Source organism: Capra hircus, chromosome 10 (assembly GCF_001704415.2).
Source record: "Capra hircus breed San Clemente chromosome 10, ASM170441v1, whole genome shotgun sequence".
NCBI lineage: Eukaryota > Metazoa > Chordata > Mammalia > Artiodactyla > Bovidae > Capra > Capra hircus.
This window is the reverse complement of record NC_030817.1, coordinates 33107154-33119489: the sequence shown is the minus strand read 5'-3', so window position 1 is coordinate 33119489 and position 12336 is coordinate 33107154. Positions and strand designations below refer to the sequence as shown.

Below are 12336 nucleotides of genomic sequence, written 5' to 3'. Positions count from 1 at the left end.
AGAATATGGAAAATCACAAGAGGAAAAATCAGTCATTCATAATCTCTCTGCCAAAGGATAATCGTGAGATTTTTCAATGTGTAGTGTTTCTTTCTGATTTCCTACCAGGGTCTTCCATGAAACAAGTTCAGCTTGACTCCAAAAGGCAAGGCAAGAGAGCCTGGTTACCATGCTCTGTGTCCCCCAACCCCCACCCCTCAATTCACATGTTGAAGCCCTAACTCCAGTAAGATAGTGGTAGGATGTGGGCCTTAGGAAGGCTTTCCTGGTGGCCCAGACAGTAAAGAATATGCCTGCAATGTGGTAAATCTGGGTTCCATCCCTGGGTGGGAAAGATCCCCTGGAGGAGGGCATGGCAACCCACTCCAGTATCTTGCCTGGAGAATTCCCGTGTACAGAGGAGCCTGATGGGCTACGGTCCATGGGGTCATACATGGGGTCCATGGGGTCACACAGAGTCGGACAAGACTGAGTGACTAAGCACAGGATGTGGGCCTTTAGGAGGTACTTAAGGCTAGAAGTGGTCCTAAGGGTGGGGCCCCCTTTATAAGATTGTATGTGCTCACTCATTCAGTCATGTCTGACTCTTTGGGACCCTAAGGACTGTAGCCTGCCAGGCTCCTCTATCCATGGGATTCTCCAGACAAGAATACTGGAGTGGGTTGCCATTTCCTTCTCCAGGGGATCTTCCTGACCCAGGGATCGAAACTGCATTTCTTACATCTCCTTTATTGGCAGGCAGATTCCTTACCACTAGTGCCACCTGGGGAGCACCTTATGAGATTAGTGCCCTTGTAAGAAGAGGAGGAGACCAGGGCCCTGTATGTCTCTGCTGTGTAAGATACAGCAAGCAGACAGCCACCCAAGCCAGGAAGAACCCTCACCAGAAACAAAACTGACTGGCACGTTGATCTTGAACCCAAGACAGTGAGAAATAAATGCACTTCATGGCAAATAGATGGGGAAACAGTGACATATTTTACTTTCTTGGGCTCCAAAATCCATGTGGATGGTGACTGCAGCCATGAAATTAAAAGACGCTTGTTTCTTGGAAGAAAAGCTACAACCAACCTAGACAGCATATTAAAAAGCAGAGACATTACTTTGCCAATAAAGGTCTGTCTAGTCAAAGCTATGGTTTTTCCAGTAGTCATGTATGCATGTGAGAGCTGGACAATAAAAAAGGCTGAGTGCTGAAGAATTGATGCCTTTCAACTGCAGTGCTGGAGAAGACTCTTGGGAGTCCCTTGGACTGCAAGGAAATCAAACCAGTCAATCCTAAAGGAAATTGACCCTGAATATTCACTGGAAGGACAGATGCTGAAGCTGAAGCTCCAATACTCTGGCCACCTGATGCAAAGAGCCGACTCATTGGAAAAGACCTTGGTGCTGGGAAAGATTGAAGGCAGCAGGAGAAGGGAACAACAGAAGATGAGATGGTGGGATGGCATCACCGACTCAATGAACATGAGTGCAAGCAAACTCTGGGAGATGGTGAAGGACAGGGAGGCCTGGCGTGCTGCAGTCCATGGGGTCTCAGAGATTCAGACACAACTGCGTGACTGAACAAGAGCAAGTCCCAGCAGACTAAGACATTGGTGGATTCAGTCTCATAGCTCAGCCTCCCAGGTATCAGAGGAGGGCGGAGGGGTGAAGAATGAAGGGAGGAGGGAAAAATTCAACCCTTCCAGAGCAGACAACAGGTAGGAGACAAGCCAGGTTTGCAGTACAGCAGCAGTCATGATTCACAAACCACCACAGTAAATAATCTGCCCTATGTTATTGTTTTCTGTGGAATTCTCAAGCAGCCAGTGGGGATATTACAATGTAATCATTTCCCTTTACTTCTGTAATTTGAACAGTGAAAATCTTACAGCTTTTTTCTTCTCAAGAGGCCAGAGTATATTTGTGGGTCCAATAATATCTTTGCAGAATAGAAGAAACAGTAACTGTATCTTTATCCTCTCCAGGCAGAGGAATGCATTCTAATAAGCAACTGAGTGAGACACAAAATACAAAAAATCCTACTGTGATTGAACTTGTTTTTCCAGAGAAATGTAAGAAATAGTCATAAATGTTTCATTAAAATTCTTCCTAATCATAAATGTATATCTATAGCTTAACAAGTTCATGTTTTCAGCACTGCAACTCTCCAAGTCAGCACACAACTCTGTAAAATTGCCTTTAATCCCTCGCAAATGACTCAGGAGTCCCACTGAGGCTTTATCACACATTATTTAGTAAATCCATGAATCTACAAACCAGGAGACATGGAAAACCATAGCAACCAGGGACAAAACTGAAGAGGTGGCCAGCATTTAAAGAACAGCACTTGGAGGGATATACAGCCTTCCTGAGCTCAGAAGCCCACTTTGTCCCTGCCCACTCGACTGGACTTGACCTGGCCTTAGACCCTCCTCTCTCCTCTGCAGACTCAGTACAGGAACTGGCAGGTGGAATGTGTTGCAAGAGTTTAATAGGTCTAGTCCCCTGCTTTCAAACACATTATTATAATTTTATAAATGAGGACAATGAGATCCTGAGAATTCAAGCGGCTTGTCCAAGGTTACAAAACTCATAAAAAGAAATAGAAAATACTAGAGCCCAAGTCCTGATCTTCCTAACCTAGCGTTTTACTAACTCCAGTTTTGGCATGGTCTACCTATGGGGTGAGAGAAAAGGGATCTCAGGTTCTCCATAATCGCTGGCAACAATAAACATGCTGCTATGGCCACTGAAAATAGCCTACTGAAACTGAAATTAATCTATAAAGTTTCACTTACTGATAAAGAAATTTCACATTTCATATTAGAAATTTCAAATTTCACATAGCAAATGTACCTTTCTGAGAATATATGAAATATATCAGATGTCGGTTTCTGTGAGTACTGCCAATAAAGACCCAGTGTATTATTATTCTCCCAAACTCCTCATAATTGTTGGAGAATTTGTTCAGTTAATGATAACTATTTTAAGAATATGAGAGCTAGTATCCGCTGAATGACGTTAATTAAACAGACAAAAGTCACATATGCATAAAGAAGAACAGGCACAAAAGTCCTCTACTTAGAGCTAATGGAAGCAAGACTGATAGAAAGTTTACAGCTACTTTGTTACCACCATCATCAAGATCAACATCACCATCATATCATCCAGTCTCAGGGCAATCTCCCTGGAGATAGACAGAATTCTCATCTTTCATCATCTCTCATGGCCATGAGAGACCTCAATCGTATTCCTAGCTCTGCATGTTCCGGGATGTTCAATAATATTTGCCAAGGACCATCCCTGCTAGATAAGTCAGATTTTTTTCATTCTTTTGTGATCATCAGCACAGACTTCCCAGACCTTGTATCTCCAGAGGATGTGAGTCAGTGTTTTGGATGGAACCCAGGCACCAGTGTGTTCTGGAAGCTCCCCAGGTGATTCTGATGAATCAAAACACAGATGCCTGGGTTCTGTCCCAGAACAACTGACTCTGAATCTTCAGGGTTCAAGGCCTGGGAGATCTGTACTGTGAAGAAGCTCCCCTAAGTTGACTCGGATGCATACCAAAAACTGAGAATTGCTCTCTAGTTGACAGGCATCCACACCATCCAGGGGAATACAGTGGATCAACAATCTATGTTAAATGAATATTCTAATACAGACTTCAGCCATGCCCACAGCTAACCTCTCATTGGCTTTCCAATTTGGATAAGTGCTTAATTTGCTCCTTAGGGAAGCTATAGGGTGTATTTAAATATACCATGGAGATTGCATGCACAGTTCGGATGCGTCTCTTATTATTTTTTCATATATTCACAAATCACCTTTATGAACACTAGCTTCATAACCAAACAATAAAAATGCACATTAAACAAGAACACAAACCACGCAACAGCCTCAATTTGAAAAAGGGTTTAATTTTACTACAAGAATCTTTTTGTTCCCTCTCCTTTCATATGTTAAAATAAATCTGACTTTATTCACAAAATCTTGTGCTGAATTAAGAGAAACAGAAAAGATATACCACACATCATTAGAAGTTTATAACTTAAAATAATATCAGAGGCAGACTCTAAAATCCAACTAAGAGCAATCTAACATTTTAAGAAACGCTTTACCAGAAAACAAGTCTCCAAACATGACATCTTAAACTTTAGAATACAAAATGTCAATACCAAGAGGACTAAACTGACAAAAATTAAGAAAAAATTAACAAGTGGGCCCTGAGAAGTAAAATCTGTTTCAGACAAAACAAGCTACTTCAAGATTTTGCACATCACTGAATAATGCAGTACACTGATGTATTCACTTTTCTTATTTTCTTTTTCCTCTACAGATTCATTCTATTTTGTGTAAGCCCTAACAGTGAGCTACAAAAATGTCATAATTATAGCATGCAAATAGTGTCAAACCCTGTGTTCACAAGGAGACCCAAAATCGTAATCATGTATTTCTCAGTTTTAAATGCATAGAAAAACATGCTTCTTGCCTATGAAACAAAGTGATGGGAATTGCAAAAACATCTCAGTAGAGCTTGTCTCTGGTCCCTGCTGCTGATGAAGGAAGGGGAGATAATAAGATGGGTGTTAGGACTGAGGCATAACTAAAGCACCATTCTATTAATGGAAACTGCAAACACAATGGAGGAGCAGCACCGTATTTACTCCAACTAAAATCAGATAAAATCTTTCTCCCTAGCATGTCAGTACACTAAGCTGTTTCTCAAAGTAATAGCATAGTCCGAGTATTAACACATCAGTAGCAAAGCTGCTCTTTGCAGCAGAAACTTGAAAACAGAACCAGTGTAATTTGCTCTCCCCATGGATGACCCAGGCTTGGGGTGAAGGACTCACCCCATTTCCCACAGATTCTATATTGATATTATTGCTCCTCACCAAAGAACAAGTTGTTTAAAAGACCACAGAGTCTAGATGAGTCTTGTAAGGTGTCTCCAATAGCCCCTGCAGTATACAAGCCAAGGTGAAGCCACACTAACTACAGCTGCCTCTCAACAATCTGAAGTCAGATTAGAACTCAGTAACATACAAACTGAGACAGCAGCATTGAAACATGTACATTACTGTACGTAAAATAGACAGCTAATGGGAAGTTGCTAGATAACACAGGCAGCACAACCCGGGGCTCTGTGAAAACCTAAAGGGCTGGGCTGGGGTGGTGAGTGGAATGGAGGGGGACATTTGTATACTTAGGGCTGATTTATGTTGCTTTATGGTAGAAAATAAGACAACATCATAAAGCAATTATCCTCCAATTAAAAATAAAATGAAGAATTCAGTAACAACTAATAGTTTCCAACTGTTCCATCCCCCCAAGCCTTTAACAACCCTGCTGCTGCTGCTGCTAAGTCGCTTCAGTCGTGTCTGACTCTGTGAGACCCCATAGATGGCAGCCCATGAGGCTCCCCCGTCCCTGAGGTTCTCCAGGCAAGAACACTGGAGTGGGTTGCCATTGCTTCTCCTGTCAACACCCTAAAAAGCAGCAAATGATTTGTATTTCATTCTCACTCTTTTTTTGATCTGCGTCACTGTCAGCATACTACTACTTAAAAGATAACTGACAGGAAAGGGAGACGGAAAGAACAGACTCGTTCATATTTCTGCCATGTAATTATCCACAGAATTCTCAAGAGTTGGTTGAAGAGAAATGACCCCTGCCAGCTTTCTACTATCAACATCATAAACCCCTGGAGGATATTCCAAATTCAACATGCCTAAAGCCCAAAGCCTCATTTACCAATGATAATTCAAGAAGACCTCCCCTTTTGCAGCTTCCCCAGTCAAAGTTGTCATCATTCCACTATGAAAACCTTGGAGTGACACTTGGTTTCTTTTCCTGGTAGTCCGAGCTAGTCCTGAGTGATTTCAACTTTTCCTTCAGGGCCTCTAAGAATATTCCTTTCTTTCCATCCTTTAGGCTGAGAGTTAATGAATGAGCTACTGGAAAGCTGCTGTATAACACACGGACCTCAGCTCAGTGCTCTGAGATGACCTAAAGGGGTGGGATGGGGAAGGGAGGCTCAAGAGAGAGGAGATATATGCAGATGGCTGATTCATGTTGTTGTACAGCAGAAACTAACACAACATGGTAAAGCAATTATCCTCCAATTAAAAATTATTTTAAAAAATTTAAAAAAGAACGAGCAGGAGTTCTCCAAGCAAATGTGTGTGGATGGCATTCTGAGAAACAGAAGAGTTTGCATCCAGACATAGGTGTGTGAGAGACTGACACACCAGGAAACTCCTGGTGGTCTGATTTTGTTGTATCTGGAGAAGCAAGAATGGAGATGCCAAAGCTCTAACAGAAAGGACCTTAGATCCCACAACGTGAAACTTGGAACTTTTTCCAGTCGACCAGTATGCTGCAGACGTCAAGTAATTTGACTAACGCTTTATCCATATACCATTTATATTATTTGATTTGGTTTTTCTATAAATTACTTATTTTTCTACATTAATCAATTTTTTAACATTGAAATTTTCCTTTAGCTTTTAAACATCTTATAGAAATTTTCAAATACACACAAAAGTAGAGATAACAATAAGACAAATCTACATGAGCCCAGCACAACAGATAGCAACCCATGTCTAAGCGTGTTTCTTTCTATATTCCCTTTCCACATCACTTCCACCAGCACACATGGGTGAATTAAGTGATCTGTGATAAGCAGATCACAGATACTATGTCATTTCATAGTGTGTGTGTGTGTGTGTGTGTGTGTGTGTGTGTGTGCGTGTGTAGGGTTCTCAGGTGGCACAGTGGTAAAGAATCCACCTGCCAATGCAGGAGCAAGAGATATGGGCATACACGCGTATGTGTGTATACATGCATACATAGGGCTTCCCTGGTTATGTATATACACACATTTTTTAAAGAATATTTGTAGTAATTTTAGGTTTATAAGAAAATTGAGGGGACGACATGGAAATCTCCTAAATGCCTTCAGCCTGCACACCTACACAACTTCCCCCATTACCACTCACCAAAATGGTACATTTTCTACCAAGGACAATCCTCCATTGATATATCATAATCACCCAGAGTCTAGTTTACCTTAAAAGTTCACTCTTGGTGTTTTCTGAGCTGCCAGGATCTGTAGTTTGGTGTCCAACATTAATTTGTGGGATTCTCAATCATTATTTAAAGGACTTTTTCAAAACATAATTATCATATCAAGAAAGTAATAATAATACCTAAGTATCTGGGACATTAAAATTTTATATCACTTCCATATATGAAAAATTGAAATAATTTGCCATAAATCTTTTAAAGCAAATAATATCCTTAAAATTATGGCATGATATGCTTACATTTGGAACACTTACCTTAAAACCCTTTCTCCTTATTAAAAGTGGAGATTAGAAGTGTTAGATAGACTAGTCTTACACTCCCTCATTGTCAAAAGCAGGACTCCAAGAGAATTTTAAAAGGAATAAATTTCTCAGTATGCAACTGAAGATGATTTAATGCCATGCTTATGGACCACCTAAGTCATCTTACATTTCACCAGGAATATTTGCCCCACACTTTGGCACACACTGCTATAGGGAACAGGGAAGCATCTGAGAATTCTGGGCTTGATGAAATTCATAATTTGGGGAAATTGTTCTAGTAGCAGCAAGAACAGAAGGGAATTATGAAGGAGGGAAGGAGAGTTAAAGGAAGAGGTCCCCCAACCTATTGAGTCACCCCATTTACTTCTTGAGAGCTTGTTTGGTTCTTGTAGAGGAGTTCATCTAATGCTCTAATAAAGGAACACATGCACTCATACACCCTTGATGGAAGAAGAGATCAACCTCTACTGGGGAAGGTTTTCTTTGACTGATCTCACAGCTTCAGGGGTAGGGGATCCATATGAACATGGAGAGAGAAAGAGGTACTATGTAGCCGGTCAAATCAGTTGAATCAATGAGGTGACTGGTGTCACAGGCACATGACCCCATATCCCTCCTCATCATTTCTTTAAACTTCGCTGTTATCTAAGCTACCCCAACCTCTCCAAAGCCAGTCTTCCCCAGAAGGTGTTTTAGTGCCAGGCCTGAGACTCTTCTTCCTCATGAGCACTCTCTCTTGCAACTAAATCACCAACTCTTCAAGAAATGCCAAAATATGACATTTTCCATAATATTTCTCACCCTACCCCCACACACATACACTCAACTATCTTCCATGCTCCCCTTTCATCCAGAGAAAAGTTCACATCTTTGTAGTGCCCTTCAAGGATCTCTCAGATATCACTCTTTCTCATCCTCCCAACTTCATTTCGTAATATTTTTCCAGAGGTCTTTGCTTTAGGTTACTTGATATAGCTGCAATCATTCAAATATGCCCAGGCACAAATTCATCTATAGCTAATTTATAGTATAATATATTGTATAATATTATAATAATTAATATATATTAATTCTATATAATATAGTTTTTATATATAGGAGAAGGAAATGGCAACCCACTCCAGTACTCCTGCCTGGAAACTCCCATGGATGGAGGAGCCTGGTGGGCTGCAGTCCATGGGGTTGCAAAGAGTTGGACATGACTGAGCGACTTCACTACTTTTATATATATATAATACTGCATTATAGTTTAATACATAGTTTAATGCTACCTGGCATTCTGATTATTTCACTCATCACTTGCCCCACCTTCCAAAGGTATAAGTCGGAAAGTTTACAAGTCCACAGACTCTTTCATATTAGGGATATTAGAGTATGGGAATGCTCCTTAGCATCTAAGTATTACTCTCAGAAGAAGAGATTGTGTGAGCTCTCTAAATCCTTTAATAAGTTCCTTTTTCTCTTAAACCAGCTAGAGTTGATTCCATCATGTGCAACCAAAACCCTTACTGATGTCCTGCCCCTGTTCCCTAACTTGGCTCATTTCCTCCACTGGAAATCACCTCCTCCATCCTCTATGCATGGCCCCATCTGACCCCTCCATTAAGTTCTACCTTGTCCAAGGTTTCTTCCTTATGTTTCCTGGAATATGCTTTTCAAAGTCACTGGCCTGTTGTTTATATCACTCATTGGAACCTTAATACAGGCTTTTATATGTTATTGCTGCTGTCTTTTGCCATATCCTACCTCTGCAACTTGAGTTTGAGTCCCTGTGTTCTCACATTAGCTCAGGAGTTAATGAGTTTTTCTGTGGGTAAATCACTGTGCTTAATACCAGTGATACCAAGATGACTAAGTCAAAAACCTACATTCTCAGCAACACACAGGCCAGTGGAAGAAATAGGATAAACAGAGTACAAAGCAACGTTCCATAATGGAGGGTATAAGCTCAGGTGGAAGAAGAACTCACATTCCCTGGGAGATTCTGGGAAGGTACGGAGGGCAGACATGAGGCTTAAAGAGCAGGTGGGAATTCACTAGGCAGGCAAACAAAGAAGAGAGATGATGTCTCTTCCTTCTTACATGCTTAGTATATACACCCAAATTTAGAATATTACCCAAACATTCTTTGTGCTCAATTTATCTTCTAGTCAGGGCCAGCAATGTGTATGTCTAAGAATTTCAAAAAAAAAAGAAAAACCTTGATTAAAAACCCATAAGAGAGAATGAAGGAAGCAAAAGAAAATAGCGTGAAACAAATTTTTTTCTAAATCAATGCATCTTCATTGAACTCTTGCTGTGTGAAATGCACTTTAATACTGTCCCAACCATCAACGTCCAATGCCTGCCTAAAAGCAATCTAGCTGAGGAACTATGTATATAAATTCATGGAGAGTTAAACAGCAATAAAAGACTTGACAGTTTAGTCTAATAATAGAAAAAAGACACATATAGCACAGAATCAAGTGACAAAATTAACACAGCCATTTCTTTTAAAGAATGATCACTTCATAAGATGTGAATTGGGGGGAGCTTTATGGAGATATATACATATACAGACAAGTGCTAAATGAAAAGTAGAAAAATACAGGACAAGTTCAAGGGCTGGTAAATAAATCTATTTGGTTGGAAGAAAGAATCTGAATGGGAGAATAGCATACATTAAAAACCTAGAAAAATAGGGAAAGTGTTGGTCTACAAACTCAGGTGCTTCCTGGGTGAAATATGAAACTAGTCCCTGGACAACGAGGGCAAAGAGAGACCTAAGATAGAGACAGATGACTCCAGAGTAGTAGATTGTAGGTTTAATCAGCAAGGAACTTCCTTAGGTGGCTTGAATTGGGCAATCATAAGACAAATAAATGTAGGCCCCATTTTCCAAATCTTAAGGTTCATGGAGAGGCCTTGAGTGGGTGCAGTCAGGTGTTCAGTCCAGATGGTCTCGATAGCGCATCACTATCGCAAGGTCATGTCCTTGAAACTGGCTCCTGCCATAGCAAGGTGGGAGGAATGCATTCTGTGGTCGGGGGTGGGGGGCGTCAGGAACCTCCAGTTACCTTGATTTAGCTTGTGAAAGCTAGCAATCACATCTTCTTGATGACTTCCTCCAGCAGGGGGGTCACTTCTGAGAATGTAGCACGTCTACACACACACACAAAGGACAGGAACTACTGACTGAGCATCTATTACTCATAAATTACATAGGTGCCCATAAGTTATCTAAGTTAATTCTCAGATAAGAACACCGGGGAATTGGAGAGGTTATGCAGTTTGTTCAAGGCCACTCTAGCAGGAACATACAGATACACAAGACAGATATGGCTCCTTACCTCCAGGGGTTACAGTCTTGTCCACGGAGCTCGTAAGTGGACAGACTGAACTCATATCCTGGACTCCCAAGCCCAGGGGACTCCAGTACCCCTCTGTCCCTATCTAAGACCTGACTTGGTCGAAGGTTGGGTCCCTCCCTTTTTACCTCACATTTTGAAGCCACTCTAAATATTACCTATGGCAATAATTCTTGAACCAGTCTGTACATCATTATCACCTGTTGGGTTTGTTAAAAATACACATGCCCTTTTCATAGCCCCGAAGTCCTGAATTGGAGCCAAGCCTCTGCATTTTTTAAAAATACCGGTGATTCCACAGGCAATCTTGATGTATAGCCAGAGTTAAGAACTTGATAGATACTCAATAGTCCAAAGCATGCTCCACACTTATTACCTAAGATCTGAATGAAATACACATACACACACACACACACACATACTTTATTCTACTCTCTTACAGGCAATCCAGACAAGTGATCCAATAATGATGTTAATGATAATAATAATTTTAATAGCCACTTTTTACTGAGTGCCTACTCTGCCCCCAGGCACTGTAATTTTTTACCCATATTATTTGATCTAATTCTCACATAATCTAAAGAGGAAAAAAAATTTAATATTCCTATTTCCAAAGTCATAAATTAGAACAGCTAGAATTTACACCAAAAAAATGCATTGATCAAAAATAAATTCTCTTTTTAGCCATTTCACTACACTGTTCCCAAAACTAATAATATTCATTTATTCACTGAATATCTGATCAAGCACTGTCTATACACCAGCTACAGTGTCCTCAGTCATATATGGTATACATCAATACTCATGCACTCCAAAGTAACGCATATTTACTCAAGCTTCAAGGGATAACATTCATCACAGAGATTATACCAAATAGGCTGAAAATAGAATAAACAACAAGCTTTGCTACTTAGCAACTTAACAAGATAAAGGCTTCACCATCAGAAAATTATGTTTTCCTGGGGAGGAAATAAATATATAATTTATAGTTATAGGAAAACATCAATGAAGCTTTAAGGAAGTGGATTCAATTCCCATGGGTCAAAGGACCATCAAAATCTGAGTCCTAGTCATTCTCACTCATTTCCAAAAGCTAAAGGTTAACCATCAGATCACTGCATCATTAATTCCCAAACAGAAACCCTGTACTCATTAGTTAAGCTTACTTAATCATCAAGTGGTATCGCTATTTTTCAATACAGTGCTATACAATATCCAAATGCCCTAAAAGAATGAATCTTTTCAAAAGGGGAAGTCATGTATTCCTTTCTCCCCTGTACATTTTAAGCTGGTGGTTATTTCAGCCTTTTGAGGGCCACGAGTGCTGCTGAGAATCTAAAAAACTTTATGAAGACCTTCAGAGAAACATACACATGTTCATGCACATATGTTTATATTAAGAATCTCTCATCTAAACAGCTATTTCATCTGTAAGTTCTGTATTTAATTAAGTGCTGTTTCAGGGACTGGGAGTTCCTTGATAAAACGAGAGAGAGTCCTTGTCCCAGAGGAACTCACCTACACTCTAGCAATCTTATTTATTACCAGCTTTTGAAGAAGAAATTATGTATGGAACCAGATTATCAATTAACAGAATCACATAAACCAGGTATGATTAGCTGTACAGGTATGGCTAATAACCTGGTACC

At 40.3% G+C, this 12336-nt stretch overlaps 1 protein-coding gene across 1 annotated transcript in view; it reads right to left on the bottom strand.

Annotated features, from left to right (window-relative positions):
- Positions 1-12336, bottom strand: part of SLC35F4 (solute carrier family 35 member F4) — a 277680-nt gene that overhangs the window by 232271 nt on the left and 33073 nt on the right. The gene's annotated exons all lie outside the window — the stretch shown is intronic.